Here is a 17915-nt window from a genome sequence, read left to right as displayed (position 1 = left end):
AGACTATGTTTAGTTTCAGGAATATTCCCAGCCCTTAGCGCTCTCTCAAGACTTAGCACTGTTATACATGTAATACCCGCTTCCTCTCAATCTGAACTGGCAAATGCTTATTTTTTCCCAATTTCCAGCTATACTGTAAACTTAATTATGCCCACAGACCCCTGATGGCAGTTAGGAGACCATAGGGTGGTAGACATCTCATTCTATTACTCAGAAATTGTAAACATGTTACCTTACATGGCAAAAAGGATTTTAAAGATGTGGTTAGGTTAGGGATCTTGAGATAGAAGATTCATATAATGTGTTTTTCAGATTGTGTCCATGTTATGTATGGGAGGTAGAAAAGAGTGAAGGGGGTCAATTATATGGTGATGGAAGGGAGATTTTATTTTGGGTGGTAAACACACAATGCAATATACAGATGATGTGCTATGGAGTTGTATACTTGAAACCTGTATATTAATAATCTTATTAACCAATGTTACCCCATTAAATTTAATTTAAAAATTGCCACACTGATGACATTTGTACCTCAATACACAGTTTAAATATCTTAACATTTAAGAATTTTGAGTACCATTTTACATATATTTAACTGCATTAAAAAAATAACCTTTACAATGTCATTGTAGATATAATTTGAACCAAAGCACATCATTATTCAATGACATGTTTAAGTTCACATGTCTACTAGATGGTGGAGATGAGATTTAAATTCAAGATTGCTTGATTCCAAAGTCCTTGTTCTTAACCATCAATGGGAAAAGAGCCATTACATTTTAGTGTAATGTCTATATAGAAATGCCTTTCAATGTTTGGCAACAAAAATGGTCAGGGTTCTCCTGCACTTCCACAAAAGAAAACCATGAAATGGGAAACCTAATAATCAAAGGAAGTTTCAGGCCAAAGCTTCTCAAACTCTGTGGGAAAGAATCAAAGTTTTCTTACTTTGTCTTAGCTTCTTTTGTTTTTCTAATCTGTTTCAAGACCAATGCTTTATAAAACACTACAAGATAAATTATTTTTAAGTTTTGGGCTTGCATCATTGTTGACTCATAAAACGAAAAATAACTGATGCCTGATGCTAGTTTGTGAATCACTGTTTATATAAAAATGTTTTAGACAACACAGTGATTCTTATAATGTGTTTTTCAGATTGTATCCATGTTATACAAATTAACATGTCCCATATGGCTGAATCAATGTCTGATGTACATTCAGAAGAACAGTGCTTTGACGCTAGAACCCTAGCTGAACAGTATACGAGTAGATATGTAGGAGTTACTGTGGGAAGAGGGGCAGGGGACACAGATAGAACGTTTCCTAAAATTTCCAGTCACACTTTTGTCCTATTCTTCAATTATTACAAGTTACAACAGCAGCTAATATAGCATTCTTTATCTATCCATGCCACACTCCCTTTATAAATAACTTTACCTGGCATCACCTCTCTTCCTAAAGTTGCCACACTAGCTGCCCGTACTGGGCCAGATTTGTATAGCTTAGTCACTAAGAACTTGGCGACTCTGTGTTTCTAGTCCAGGCTCATTTATTTCAATTCCTCAGACTTATCACCTGAAAAAAAAAAGGGGGAGCATAATGACTGTATTTCCCTCATAAGATTGTTACAAACATTAATATGTACTGTATTTGGCATACGGCAAATACTAGTATGTAAGTATTAGGTAATATTATTTCTGATAAAAGGAAGCCTAAGTGATTTCCTTGGAAGTATAGTTCATTTTCTTTAAAATGGGTTTTAAATAAAACCTATGAAATAAAAGAAAATTCTTGCGTTTTTACCCAATCTCAAAATTTCTGCCTTTTATTGAGAGTGTTTAGATCACATTCCTTTAATATAATTGTTGATATGGTTGAATTTACATCTGCCATATTGCTTTTTGTTTTCTAATTATGTCAGTTATCTGTTCCCTTTTTCCTCTTATTATGCCCTTTTTTGGACTAATTGACTATTTTTGTGATACCTTTTATCTCTAATGTTGACATATAAGCTATAACTCTTAATTATAATTTAATAGTTGCTTTAGGATTTATAGCAGACATATTTAACATGTCGTAGTCCACTTTCAAGTGATACTATCAAATTTAAAATATAGGGTAAGAACCTTATAATCATATACTTTCATTTCTCACTCCAAAACTTTGTCTTATTATTAGGCATTGTGCTTTTGCATGTGTTAAAACCCCACGATGCACTGTAATTATTTTTGCTTTAAACAATAAATAATTCTTTAAAATTATTACAAAAGCTAAGAAAGTACTTTTATACTTATCCTCATAATGATCATTCTAATGCTTTGTTAATCTAGACATCCTGTGGTATTATTTTACATCTGCCTGATGAGTTTCACTTAGCATTTCTTGTAGGGCAGGTCTGCTGGTGATAAATTATTTGAGACTCTGTAAGTCTAAAAAGTCTTTATTTTGCTTGTGATTTTGAAAGATATTATTGCTGAATATCAAAATGTAGACTGATGATTTTTATACAGTATTTAAAGATTCTGATCTACTGTCTTCTGGCTTGCATTTTCTGAAAGGAAATCTGTAATTCTTATTTTTGTTTCTCTGTACAAAATGTATCTTTTTCTCTGGCTATTTGTATGATTTTCTTTTAGATATTATCAATTCAAGTTTTCTGTGTCTTAGGTAATTTCTTTGTTTGTTGTACTTGAGTTTGTTGAGATTTTTTAATGTGTGGTTTACAGTTTTCATTGAATTTAGAATAATTCAGGTATTATTCTCCTTTGAGGTATATGCAGTGATTACACATATATTCAGACAATTAAAGTTATCTCACAAATGACTGGTAACATTTTCATGGTTTTTTTTTTTATTCCTGTCTCTTTGTTTCAGTGGGAATAGTTTCTATTGCTGTGTTTTCAAGTTCACTAGAATTTCTTCTGTAATGTCTAATCTGCTGTTATGTATAATACTAGTTACAGGATAAGTGCTATGTAACTGCTAAGTAATACATGTATTGTTATTTCTATCTCAGTCAGTAAGTTATTTCTATCTCAAAATTTTAGCTTGAGTCTTGTTTATATTTTCTATGTCTCAACTTATTGAACATGTGGAATACAGATATAATAACTATTTTACTGTCCTTTTCTGCTGATTCTAATACCTGTGTTTAGATTTCCATTGATTTATCTCTTCAGTATGGGTTGTTTTTTCCTGCTTCTTTGAATTCCTGAAAAGCTTTTATGTTATCGAACTTTGTGAATTTCACCTTGTTGAGCATTGTATATTTCTGAATTCCTACAAATATTATTGAACTTTATTTTGTGATTCAGTTACATTATTAAAGATGTTTTGATCCTTCAGGGTTTGCTTTTAATCTTGCACATACAAAGACAGAGCACCATTTAGTCTGGGTAGAATTTGTCCCACTATTAAGACAAAACCATTCTGAGTATTCTACACGATTTTTCTCTATAAATTAGGGTTTTCCACTCTGGCTAATATAAACCAACATCTCCAGTACTGTAATAATTTAGAAAATTGTTGTTTTTAATCCTTTTAGTTGTTTCTTTCTCTGGGTTTGGGGTATTTTTTTCCTCACATATATGAGCTGATCAATATACAGATCTCAGTACTTGAGAGGTTTCTTCTTCAGTCTTTGGGCTTCTTTCTCTGAAAAGTCCTCTCTCTGGTACTCTACTATGCAAACTTTAGTTGCTTTGTCCTCCCTGAATAACAATTCTTCTCATCTTAGAGAGACTACTTGGTTCCCTGGGTCCCCCTTCCTGAGCCACAGACAAGAAACTCTCCCCCAGCCAAAAAGCTGGTGTTGTCATAAGGCTTAACTCATGTTTCCTGTGTCTCATTGATTACTATTGTTTGTTGTCTGATAGCCAATATCTTCAATGCTGATATTTTTCTTAATGTAGTCTGCCCTTTCTTTTTCTTCCTTTCTTTTTTTGTTTTGTTTTGGTTCTTATACAAAAAGATAAATCTGACCCCTATTATTTTATCTTGGCTAGAGAAATAGTCCTATTGAATGTAATTTTAAGTTACTGCTCTTCTCCTGGGAATTTCTTATATATGTGACACTCCACTACATTACATTAAATAATGGAAAAATTCATGGTAAACATTGAAATTTCTATTCTATTTTATCCTATAGACCAGGAAAAAATACAAAGTCTACTTAAACAGTCAGAATTTGACAATTAAAGAGCAAGTTTAGTATTCTTAGGAATTCATCAGTGACTAAGATATAACCACTAAACCACAAACAACAGCAATTATTTGTGGTTTAGTAGTTGTATTTTAGTGATGAAAGCCTTAAGTAAAAGCTAAATAATAGCTTAAGTAAGAATTAATGATAGTTCTGGCATACTTAAATATATTTTCTGTGCAGTAATGCTTGCATAAGATACTGGAACTCTGAATACATTTTAAAAAATATGGGCATCTTCTTATCAGTAAGTAGCAACACTGTCAAAATCCATGAAAATGATCAACAGAAAATTGCTGCACTATCCAGTATAATAGTCCATAGCCACTTGACTACTGAACACTTAAAATGAGGGTAGTGTTACTAAGAAACAGGATGTTTAAATTTATTTAATTTAAAATTTAAAACTGAAATGTTTTTCAATGTGGTTGGAATCACCTGAGTTAGTGAATTTAACTTTTCATGTGTAAATTTTATGAACTCTAAATACATTTTAATATTTCTGATGAAAATTTAGAGTCCAAATTAAGATGTACTGCAAGAGTAAAATAGACACCATATTTTAAAGACTTTATAGGAAAAAAAAATCACCTAAAATATTTCCTTAATACATTTTTATGTTGATTACATGCTTAAATGATAACATTTTGAATATATTTGTTAAATAAAAATTATTATAATTGTATTTTCATCTGTTCCTTTGTACTTTTCATAATGTAGTTATTGGAAAAATTAAAATCACTTGGAACTCTCTTATTATATTTCTATTGGACTAGTGATAATATAAAGGAATATATTTTGATCTATACATCAAATATTCAATTTATTAAGAAATACTTTGGAAAGTCAGTATAATTCTATGAATGGCAATAAGCTAAGGGAATTAAAACTATCGTAGACTCTCCAATACAATAGAAATACTATATATTAAGGATTTTCTGGAATTGCAGATCTGAAACCTGTTACTGAAGTTTGCGACTTAGCCATGCATTTTCAACTGGTGCATTAATCACCATAAATCAAATAATTGAAAAAATGAGACAACCTGTCTGTGTTTTGGGAAACTGAGGGGAAAGAGCCAAAGTATCTTAAAGGCTCTAGATATTGCTAACCAACAGGTTAACATTCAATAATTTATTCAAACCCTGAGTCCTTAGAGAAATAACTAGGTAATAAACACATTTCCATATTATTTTTATAAATATGAAAGAAATGAATCAGCATGTATGTATATGAAGCATGTGCACGTGAGAGAGAACCATCATATGAAGAACATATTCTATTAAAATATGTATGGTTAGAGAAGTATGATTACACAAAACAATTTGTGAACAAATTCTTTATAGATGATAGAAATTCCTCGAGACTAATGAGATAGCCCTGAATTTGACTTTTGGGAAATACGGCAAGGTAAAGGCTAAGTTACTTTTACAACGTAAATAAAATAGAAGTTTACCTCCTTTTCAGGCACTCTCTGGTCTATACAGGCTTGTAGAGCAAGTGCTGTTAAATGTTGTCATGTCGTGGCCTAGGCAAACTCTGTATTTCTTTATGATTCCCTAGTGTGTTGATTTTTGTCTACATGGTTAAACCTAGATTGCTGCAGTATCCATATGATGAGTGGTGGGAAGAAGGGAAAATAAATCCAGGGTAATTAATTTACTTTTAAGCAAGTCAAAAGGAAATTGAATGTATTACCATGCTCACATATCATGAATGAGAATTTAATGACGTCCCCAGAAACTACAAGAGAGGCTAGAAAATATATTTCTTAGTGGGTAGTTATATACCCAGTTAATACTTTTATTTTTCAATAGTGGGAATAATGAGGCCTACTGTAGGTAGAGAAACCTGGTTCTGAGTATCTATGAGCATGGACCTATGTGCATATTTGCACAGTGATAATAGTATTATGTAAGAATGCAGAATACCCATTGAGAGTACATTATTGTCAAATAAATGGGTATAAAATGGTAAAATTTTAATGACAAATATAGATTTGCTGGTTGTGTAATCTCTGATTGAAATGCTTAAGGAAGGTATAATTTATCATGGGAAAGATAATCTTAAGGAAAACCTAAGAGTTGTGATAATTTCTGATTCTCTTCAATCTTCTTACATTATCATTTGTAATTACACTACATCTAAGAGATCTTTGGAAATAAAAGGAAAATGGGATTTTTAGAATAATTTGCAAATTTTATTTCTGCCTCGATTATTTCAAAGTTGTTAGACTTTGAATGAGTGTCTTAGTCTCTCTGAGTCTCATTTTTCTTAAATATAAAAATAAAAGAAGATAACATATTTCCAATATTTTTTGTGGAAATTAAATGAGAAAATATATGTGAAACTACCTAGAATATGTTTGGCATTCAGTATTTATTATGTGGATGAATACATGAAGAATGAGGATCTCTAGTTTGGTTTTATGTTGTGTGCTATAATTACTATCAGTTTATTTTGCATAAAGAACTTCACCAAGGACTGTTTGAAATATTTCAGATTATGTCTTGCAGGTCATGATAAGAAATTTGAACTTTATCTTTGGAGTAATGAAAAATTATTGAAAAGTTTAAAGAAGGTCAATTACAGGACTACATTTTCATATTTTATAAAGCTGTGGTGTGTAGAGAAATTTAAAAATATTTTGAACTAAATTAAAATGAAAATATAATTTATCAAAATTAGTGGGGTATAGCAAAAACAGTGCTTAAAGGGAAATTTATAGCATTGAATGCATATATTAGAAAGTAATAAAAGATCTAAAATCAGTAATCTAAATTTGTATTTCATGAAACTAGAAAAAGGAGAGCATATTAAACCAAAAATAAATAAGAAAATAGATAAGAAAAAAGAGCAGAAATCAATAAAATTGAGAATAAGAAATCAATAAAAGAAATTTAAAAAGTGAAATCAAATGCTGGTTCTCTGAAAAGATCTATAGAATCAATTATCCTCTAGCTAGTCTAAAAAGAAAAGAGAATTAACAAATTACCAATATCAGAAATGAAATAGGAGCTATCACTATAGATCTCATGGAAATTAAAAAGGTAATGAAGAAATACTATGAACAAATCTATGCCTGCATATTTAATAACCTAGATGAAATGGACAAATTCCTAAAATATACAATCTGACAAAACTCACACAAGAAGAAATAGGTGATCTGAATAGGACTATATCTATTAAAAGAATTGTATTAATAATTGATAACCTTCCCAAACAGAAAGGACCTAGCACAGATGTGTTCACTTGTGAATTCTACCATACATTTAAACAAGAAAGTATACCAATTCTCTATTATATCTTGTAGGAAAGGAAAAAAATTCCTATTTTTGTAGGATAGAAAGCAGAGGAAATACTATCTAACTCATTCTATAAGGTCAGCATCGTCCAAGTACCAAAACCAGGCAAAAGCATTACAAAAAAGAAACTACAGACTAATTTCTCATGAATATTGATGCAACATTTCTCAAAAAAAATTAGCAATCAAATCCAACAATGTGTAAAGAGAATTTTATACCACAACCAAACGGGAATTGTCTCAGGTATGCAATGCTGGTTTAATATTTGAAAAATCAATTAATGTAATCTATCAACTCAATAGGCTAAAGAGGAAAAATCACATGATCTGTTCAATAAGTGAAGAAAAAGCACTTGGTAACATCATTTACCTGTTCATAATAAAAACTCTCAGTAAACTAAGAATACAGGGAACTTCCTCAACTTGATAAAGAATATCTACAAAAAAAAAAAAAAACAAAAACCTAGAGCTAACATCATACCAATGGTGAGAAGCTTTTCCACTACAATCAGGAACAAGTCAAAGATGTTCCCTCTTACCATCCCTTTTCAACATCATGCTAAAAATTCCTGGTTAATGTAATTAGATAAGAAAAGGAAATAAAAGGTATATAGATTGGAGAGGAAGAAATAAAATTCTCTTATTTCACAGATGAAATGATCATCTATGTAGAAAATCTGAAAGAATTGCAAAAATTAAAAAAATAAAAATAAAAAATTTCCTAGAACTAAAACGGGATTGCAGCATTGTTACAGGATATAACATTAATATATAAGAGTCAGTTGTTTTTCTACATACCATTAAAAAACAGGGGAATTTGAGATTTAAAATGAATAAAATTTACATTAACACCACCTAAAAATAAAATACCTAGGTATAAATTTAACAAAATATGCATAAGATGTGTATGAGGAAAACCACAAAGCTCTGATCCACAAAATAAGAAAACTATATTAATGGAGGCATATCCATGTTTATGTGTGAAAAAACTCAATAGTGTTCATGTCATTTCTTCCCAAGTTTATTTATGAATCAATGAAATCCCAATCAAAGTACCAGCAAGTTATTTTGTGGATACTGACAAACTGATTCTAAAGTTTATATGAAGAGGCAAAAGACTCAGAATAGCCAACACAATATGGAAGGAGAACAACAAAGTTGGATGACTGACACTATTTGACTTCAGGACTTACTATAAAGCTACAGTAATTCAAACAGTACGGTATTAATGAAAGAACAGACAGATCAATCTAACGAGTAGAGAGCTTAGAAATAGAACCATATAAATATAGTCTTGGACAAAGGAGCAAAGGCAATACAATGGAGCAAAGATAGACTTCTCAACAAATGGTTCTGGAACAACTGAACATACAAATATAAAAAAAAAATCCAGAAATAGAATTTATATCAATCGATAATAGACATAAATGTAAAATGTGCAACTTTAAAACTCCTAGAATATAACAAAGGAGAAAACCTAAATGACCTTGACTGTGGAGATGACCTTTTTTTTACATTACTAAAGCCACGTTTCATAAAAGGAAAAATTGATAAGCTGGACTTCATTAAAATTAAAAACTCTGTTCACAAAAGATGACATCAAGATAATATGGAGACAAGCCACAGATTGGGAGAAAATATTTGTAAACGACACATCTGATAAAGGTCTTGTCCTTTATCAAATATAAAGGACTTAACAAAATTCAATTCAGAAATGGACCAAAGACCTTAACAGACACCTCACCAAAGAAAATATACAAATGGCAAATAAGCATATGAAAAGATGCTCCACATCATATGTCATCAAGGAAGTGCAAATTAAAACACTGAGATACCATTACGTACCTATTAGAATCACCAAAAATCCAGAATGCTTCACATCAAATGCTGGTGAAGACGTGGAGCAACAGGAACTCGTGGTACAGCCACTTTGGAAGACAGTTTGGCATATTTCTTACCAAACTAAACATACTTTTACCATACAATTCAGTAATCATACTCTGCTATTTACCCAAAGGAGTTGAAAACTTATGTCAATACAATAACTGAACCTGGGTGTTTATAGCTGTTTTATTTATAATTGTCTATACTTGGAAGAAACCAACATTTCCTTCAGTAGGTGAATGGAAAATAAACTGTGTTATGTTCAGACAATGAAACATTATTCAGCACTCAAAATAAATGAGTTAACAAGCCATGGAAAAACATGGAAGAAACAAATTCACATTAATAAGTGAAAGAAGCCAATCTCAAAAGGCTACATACCATATAATTCCAATTGTATGATATTCTGGAAAAGGCAAAACTGAGGAAAACAGTAAATAAAAAGACCAGTGGTTGCCGAGGTTGTTGGTGGTAGGAAGTTAGGGAAGGATGAACGGGTGGAACAGGGAAGATTTTAAGGGCAGTGAAATATTCTGTGATACTATAATGGTGGATACATAATCATTAGACATTTGTTGATGCCCATAGAATGGACAACACCTAGAGTGAACTGCAGTGTAAACTATGGACGTTAGGTGACAATGATGTGTTGATATTGGTTCATCAATTGCAATAAACATGTGACTCTGAAGGATGATGTTAAGTGGGGAAGGCCATGCATGTGTAGGGTCCGGGTTAATATGGGAAATCTCTGTACCTTCCTCTTAATTTTGCTATGAATCTAAAACTGCTCTAAAAAAATTAAGTCTTTAAACACACACACACACACACACACACACACACACACAGACACACACACCGTGCAATTCCATTTATATAAAGTTCAAACCTATTCTGTGGCATTAAAAAATAATACTGGTTACCTTTTGTCAAGAGGACTGTGAGACAGTGGTTGGGAAGGGTAACAAGTGATCTTCTTAGGCACAGGTTATGTTGTATTTCTTGATCCTGCTTGTATGGTAGTTTCATTTTGTGATGATTCATCGGGCTTTACCTTTAGAATGTTTGCACTTCAATTAAAAAAAAAATGAGAGAGAGAGAGAGAGAGAGAGAGAGAGAGAGAGAGAGAGAGAGAGAGAGAGAGAGAGAGGAAGGAAGGTTAAAGAGAGGGAGAGAGGGAGGGAAGGAAGGAGGGAAGGAAGGAAGGAAGGAAGGAAGGAAGGAAGGAAGGAAGGAAGGAAGGAAGGAAGGAAAGAAGGAAGGAAGGAAGGAAGGAAGGAAAGAAGGAAGGAAAGAAGGAAAGAAGGAAGGAAAGAAGGGAGATCTGACCTAGAATTCCCGCTCTTATTTTACCCTCTCCAAGTGGAAACTATTGTTTAACTCTTATTCTTGATTATAATCTCAGAATTCAGGCTTTAAATTTAGAGCATGGCTACATGGGGTGGAAAATTGTGAGTGAGAGATCCATATTGAAATCAAGGTCACAGGATATGAAAGAAATATAAATGAACTAAAACATTGTTATCTTGGGCCAAAAGTCAATGTATATATAGGAAAATGTACTTATTTTAATTTCCAGGGAATCTGGAAAATGTGGCATCACAGGCAATTTAAGATATACAGGATATTACTTACCACAGTTACGTCCCCACTATAATAAATTTTATTGGGGAACGTGAGTTTGTATCATTTCTTTTGGAAAAAAGACTTTAATTGTAATGAGAGAAAATAATGTTAGTATTCATCTGAATGTGTGAACATTTAATATTGACCATACAGAATTTTCAATGGGGATTTCAAAAGTGATGTATTAGAGAATTTTAAGTGCAATAAATTTAATAAAATGAAGGTTCTCTGTTTTACTAGAAAGAACTCAGGTTTCCTCATCTTCACAACATACTTAGCAGTGTTCATGTTCTTTTCCTATGGCTATAAATAATCTTCAGAAAAACTTGATAAAATACCTCATCATATTCAGTCTAATGCTGACACTTAGGTAATTAACTATGGCTATGTGCCTTTTAATGACTCATTTCATGGGAAAATAATCATTCTCTGAAACTTCCTGAAGAAAGTACAAAATCTCTTCTGTTATAGGAAGAGAAAAATCTATACAAGGCCTATTTTTATTAAAGGGGTGGTAAAATGATACTTGAAAATTTTCACTTCTGAAGATGACTATATGTTGCTTGATATTTTCTTGACTAGGTTATTGAGATATAATGTGGAAACTTGGCAAAAAAAATGTATTTTTTTTTCTAAATTGTTTTTTTATTGAATTTCACACTTTGTGTCAAACAGCTGGAGGCTGGAGCAAGGATATGCAGCCTTAACAAAGACTGGCTCTGATGTGACCTTGACTTTTAGCTTCTATCAAGTAGAAAAATAATGAACTATTGTGGGCAATAGAAGGGAATAGTGATTATTAAAAGAAGGAAGATTCCTTTGATCTTGTCTATAAGAACTTTAATTCCGAAGATGGATTTTGCCATGTACAACATGAAGTCCTACGAAGAATCAAATCACAGAACCTATATTTGTATGTCTATAGGGTCAAGCATAAATAGAGATTCTAAATATTTATTTAAGAACTTCTCATTTTCCCACAGTTGTCTCTAATTTATACCATGTCTCGGATGCACTTAAATCTTCCATTAGGGACGACTAGCAATCAGCCACTATAATCAACTATAGCCCATCTATGTCTATAATCTTATGTAGCAGAAAATCAAAAGCATTTGTTCTCACCTGAGTTCCCTCCCCAACCTTTGCCATTACTTTAATTTTCCAACTTCATTTACTGTCATGACTCTAACCCAATGCAATATGATTGTGCAGTTATGATTGTGCAATATTTTTAAGCAGTAGACTCCTGTGAAGTTTATTCAACCTGGATTTTAACTTGTAGGTAAAAAAAGTGAAGATGATATGTCACATATTTAGATTATAAGTGATGCCATATGGGAAAACATGGCTTGAGTCAAAGTTTATCTGATTCCAGAGCCAATGTTTATCCACTACTTGACACTCATGCCATTTTCCTTTAGGAGAATTAAAAATAAATAACACCTCTTATGCTAACAGTGCCCATCAGTTATGTTCCCTTTATGACCAGTGGCATCTATCTGTGACATGGTTAATCTTAGGAGTACCATTTCACTTGAGGAATGGGTTAAACTAAGTGCTTTTGGTGGTCACACACTCATTAGTCAGTTCATACGTTAAAAACAAATAGACAGGCCGGTCTTTGAGAACAGTGGCTTGGGGTGGGCTTGGGAATAGAATCCCTCATGTTGGAAGAACTTAAAGGCCAGAAAATAATAGGAGATGGCAAGATCAGTTGGGATCTAGAAGATGACAGGCATGACACATGATGTGCAGGATGCTAATTGGTTCTCCAAGAAAAAAATATGAAAAGTGAATATGCAGCCTTAAATCGAATGTGGACCTAAATACTCAGAAGCACTCCCTTGTGAGGTTTATAAAAATAAGTAATATGAATGGAGTTGATACTTCTCATGAAATGGTGAAATCAAGAGCCCTATCAGTGCTAACAAATGGCAGAATTCGTACAGCATCAAAGTTGTCCTACCAGAGCTTTAGCATCTAATAGTGTGGGAAGAAAATATGAAACACTCTCAGCCACCTGAAGGACTGTGGTATAGCAATTACTACGGGGAAAAAAAAAAGAGAAAAAAAGGCCCTCCCCTCCCATTATATTTGATTTAAGCAGTCTTCATTTTCCACAGTAGTAAATTATCTGGATGTGTCTTATAGACCTTAAGGCACTGCGAAAGAAACTGACATTCAAAGCAATTTATTTTAAAATACCGGGAATGATACCACTGTTTTGTCCATTTGAAATATATAAGTTGTGCTATAACAAATAACTCTGTCTAGTGTAACCACTGTCCATTTAGTTGAACTTCTAGGATCAAGAAAATATATTTAAATCTTTTTTTTTTTTTTTAATTATAACTGGAGAGGTATATCTTACTCAAATGTGAAAAGACACACCACATAATCAGCTTCCTGCTGATTACATGGCCCGGGGTCTCTGCTTTCTCTCCCATCACCTCCCCCCTGCCTCCCTGCCTCTCTGTCTCTCTCCTTCACTGCTACAGTCCTCCACCTTGAGGTGGCTTTTAGAGATGAAGGTGTTAGGTCACAACCTGTGGGACTACTGTTGGATGTATGGGAGTGCTTTACTCTACCCTTGGTTTCCTTTTCTTTTTTTTTTTTAGTTTTAAACTACAATCACCTTCCAAGATATTGTCCTCTGCCCACTCCCTTCTACTACCACCCTTGGCCTAAGCATAGACTGTACCCTCCTAATCCACTTTGAAATAATTGGCCTTTGGTAAGGAATTCAGGGATTTCCCCCAACCTTTATGGAAGAAAGCAGCAAAAACGTTCCTTTCTACACTGTTCCCTCCAACACATTCTGTGACACATCATCACTTTAACCAGAGGTCATCAAGTAAGGTTGGAAACAGTCTCTGACTTCCTCATTTGCTTTTGGAACCATATTTAATTACTCTCCATCCACCTAAAAAATGAATATTAAGTGTTAGTCTTAACTATTGTCTGCTTTCATCATTAGCTGATACATTTTTTTTTTTTTAACTCAGGTTTTGATATGGTGAAAAGAATAGTCACCAGGGTTACTCAGAGGGGCCAGTTCTCAAAGTCATTTGTGCTTAAGCTTGAGGAAAAGTGACATGAAGAAACTTGTGAGCACAAACAGTTCCTCTAAATGAATTTTTTATTTTCCTGTAATTACCTTTGCTTTTGAAAATTGAAGAAGTTTTAAGTGTCAAGGGTCTTCTTAAATATTAAGTTTTAAACAACGGAGCTCTCATTTGGTCATCCTTGAAATCCTTGAATTTGGGTCTGGTTTTGTATCCGTCAACTGGAATTAAAAGAACCTCAAACTCAGTGTATGCTTTGGTTTGGTGGTACTGGTTTTCTCATTTTTAGCAGTAATTGAGAAAAAACTGTGTGCACGGCATATCCCCCAAATCGAAAGGCTTGAATTCCTGGCAAATTGCCTTTTCCTGCTTTCCTGATAAGGACCACTAAATACTGAAAATGTGGATGCATAGTGAAATAAAAGCAGTTTGTTGTGGTTTAATACATACATACAGACAGACAGACAGACACACATACTATGGTACATTAGATATTTGGTCTTTGTCCTTGGTTACTGGCACATAGCTCCTAAAACCATTACAATTTTCTGAGTTATAAGGATGATAGGAGTGTCTTTTTGTTTTAATGAGGTGACTCTTTGCAGATCCCTAGGTATCTTCAGAATGGAGGATCATCCCAGAAAGACCAAGCTTTGATTAGAAGTTTGGAACTTTTAGCCCCACCTTCCATCTCCTGGGAGGGGAGAGGGAGAGGAGATTAGTCAGTCACCAATGGTCAATTATGTAATCGGGTATGCAGATGTAATGAAACCTTCATAAAAATCCCTAAATGATAGGGTTTGGGACCTCCCAGATTGGCTAACACATTCATGTGCCAGGAGGATGGCACTCCTGAACTCCATGAAAAAGGAAGCTCCTTCTCTGGGAATCCCACCGAAACTGTGGCCCTATGTAAATCTTCATCTGGCTGTTTTTTTGGTAACTTTATGATAAACGGGTAAACACAAGAAAAAGTGTCTTCCTGAGGTCTGTGAACCATTCTAACAAATTTTCAAGGGGGATTGTGGGGACCTCGATTTATAACTGGTCAGTTAGAAGTACTGGTGACCAGATACTTGCTATTGGCATTGAAAGTGAGGGCAGTCTTGTAGGACTGAACCCTAATCCAGTGGAGTTACGCTAACTCCAGGTAGTTAGTGTTAGAACTGATTTGAACCCTAAGGAACTTAGATTGTGTCAGATAATTGGAGAGTTGGGGAAATGAGGTCGGACAAGACACCATGTGTTTAGTATCAGGAGGGAAAAAAACAACAACACACAAATAAGTAAATAATCATCCCAGGCACATGTTTATTCAAAACAAGAATTTCTATGTGTTTATTCAAAGAAAGGTACTTTCCATCTTTAAGCCTTGCTTTTTAATACATCATGTTAAGTCTGGCATAATATTCAACTTTTAATGATTAATTCATTTAACAATGAAAGAATGCATTTATATTAAGATGCTATTAAACATTTAATAAGTCCTGATTATTTGCATGAGATTACAAAAAATCCATGATCTTGCCTTTGCAGTGATTAGTTTATTGGGCAGGTTAAATTCTACCAAATAATTATAGTATTACATAATAATTAATATGACAAAGGAACTACAAAGTGAAGTGGCAACATGTAGTATAGACAATTTACTCAATTCTAGCAGATGAGATAAGCACTTAACCATAGACAAAATAAACAAATGAATAAAAATTACATGCAATGTTAGAGGGTGATATATGCTTTGGAAGAAAAGAAAGTGTAAGCATGGTTGCAATTTTAAATACTTTGTTCATAAAGAAGATGTTACATGAGCAAATACCTGAAGGAGAATCAAGAATTATCCAAGAAGTTATTTGTATGAAGAAGATTCCAGGAAGATGGAACAGCAGTGCAAACCCCTGAGGGCCACAGCATACAAGTGATTGTTGGGGGTAGGGAGAGAATGGCAAGAGGCCAGTGTGGCTGGAACAGAATAGGATGAAATCAGTGGAGATAATGTCAGAGAAGTCATGCAGAGACAGATTTAGACTATTAAAGAATTTGGCTTTTTCTCTAAAGGAAAGTTTCTTGCAGGGTATTGAGCAGAGGAGTGATATGCTCTCTGGCAGCAATGTTGAAAATGAAGAAGAGAGGAGGGTCAGTTAGACCAATTAGAGAAGTTTTTGCAGAAGGCCAGTTAGAGAGTTTTTGCTGTAATTCTCGGGCAAAGGATGATGATAACCCTCACTATCGTTGCAGCAGCGGAGGTAGTGAGAAATGAGTGGATACTGGATATATTTTAAAGGTGATAAAACGTCTTGTTAACCAAGTTTTTTTGTTTGTTTATTTTTTTGTTTTGTTTTTGTTTTTTCTTTATTTTTAGTGTGTCAGCACATTGATCATGGGTGGCAACAAAGAAACTGAAGCGTTTGAGTTTATTTCATAAGGGGATGGTGCAGAAATGGAAAAACATGGCCATTGTTTGCCAAAAGGAGTTGTTTTAGAGTCATCTCCTGGGGACTTCCAGAAATAGAGTGAGAGATTTTCTGAAGACTGTAGAGGTGCTACATTAATAAATAACACAGGAAAAGTGTTACTTTTGCATCCCTATTCTCTAATAAGATTTACTTAACATATGTTGTATACAGGAATAAATGAATCATCAACTACTAAACCAATATGCTAATGGTCAGATATTTAACACGTAAACTGAAATTAACAAGATGGATACTTCAGGATTTTATAAATATTTATATATACATATTACAACATATTTATTTTATATAATTTTATTTTCTTCAACTATATAATTTAGTTTTCAGTTTTTCTACTTTTTAGAATTCGAAGTTTTATATATGAAAATAATTCTTAAAATTATTTTAACCTTTTACATTTATTAGGGTAAACAAAACATTTTGTTGTGTCTACTTTACTATAGTGTTGTGGCAATCATGAATTTTTAAGGTCCAAAATATGTCAGAACTTATGATAGTTAGGTTTTGTATGAGATATTAAAAAAACATATGATTCATAGAAACCACATGTACTTCGTAGTAGTAAGATATTTAAATAAAGTATGTAAACAATGCATATTTTATGCCAGGTCTACAATTTCTATGATGCTCCTGTGTGTCTTCTCTACTTTCAGTTTTTCACTTCCGACATTTCTGGGACCAGAGATGTGGGGAGGTTTCCCACACCAAGCAATTCTGCTACACCAGTTGGGTGTCCTACCACTCAATTTAGTTCTTACGCTATCTAGCTGGAGTTACCATCAGATCCCACAGGTTAAGGGCTCAGTCCCATAAAACTACCCCCATCCACCAATTCAGATGCCAATTGCAGGTCCAGATCATTACCTGTGCTTTTGACCAACTGGATATAAATGGGAGGTTCCAATGACACCTTCTTCAAATTCAATTATTTTGCTAGAATTTTTCACAGAATTTGGGCAAACAGTATACTTAGTATATTTCTGGTTTCCTAGAAAAGGATAATTCTGTCAGGAACAGCCAAATGAAGACATGCAAAGAGAAAGATATGTGATCTCTAGGGCGCATCACTTTCTTAGCATCAAATAAGATTTACTTAACATATGTTGTATACAAGAATAAATGAATCAATGTGTTTACCAATGTGTAAGCTCCCTGAACTCTGCCCTTTTGGCTTTTATGAAGGCTTCATTTAACATGCAATATTGAGGAAGTCACTGGTCATCGATGATTAAGTCAATCTCCAACTGGAGGTGGGAGGGGGGATTGAACTGAAAGTTCCAGTCCTCTAATTACAGGGTTGGTTTCCCTGGCAACCAGTTTCCATCCTTAGGGGTTTTCCAAAAGTTACCTCATTAGTACCG

General features: G+C 33.4%; 1 pseudogene; it reads left to right on the top strand.

The window, feature by feature from the left end:
- Positions 1-12679: 12679 nt before the first annotated feature.
- On the top strand, positions 12680-13118 carry LOC141572319 (ubiquitin-conjugating enzyme E2 variant 1 pseudogene; annotated as a pseudogene).
- The last annotated feature ends 4797 nt before the right edge of the window (positions 13119-17915 follow it).

Source organism: Rhinolophus sinicus, chromosome 14 (assembly GCF_057876585.1).
Source record: "Rhinolophus sinicus isolate RSI-liver-muscle chromosome 14, RSI-T2T, whole genome shotgun sequence".
NCBI classification, from domain to species: domain Eukaryota; kingdom Metazoa; phylum Chordata; class Mammalia; order Chiroptera; family Rhinolophidae; genus Rhinolophus; species Rhinolophus sinicus.
Note: the sequence above shows the minus strand (reverse complement) of the source record. Positions and strands in the feature narration are given on the sequence as shown.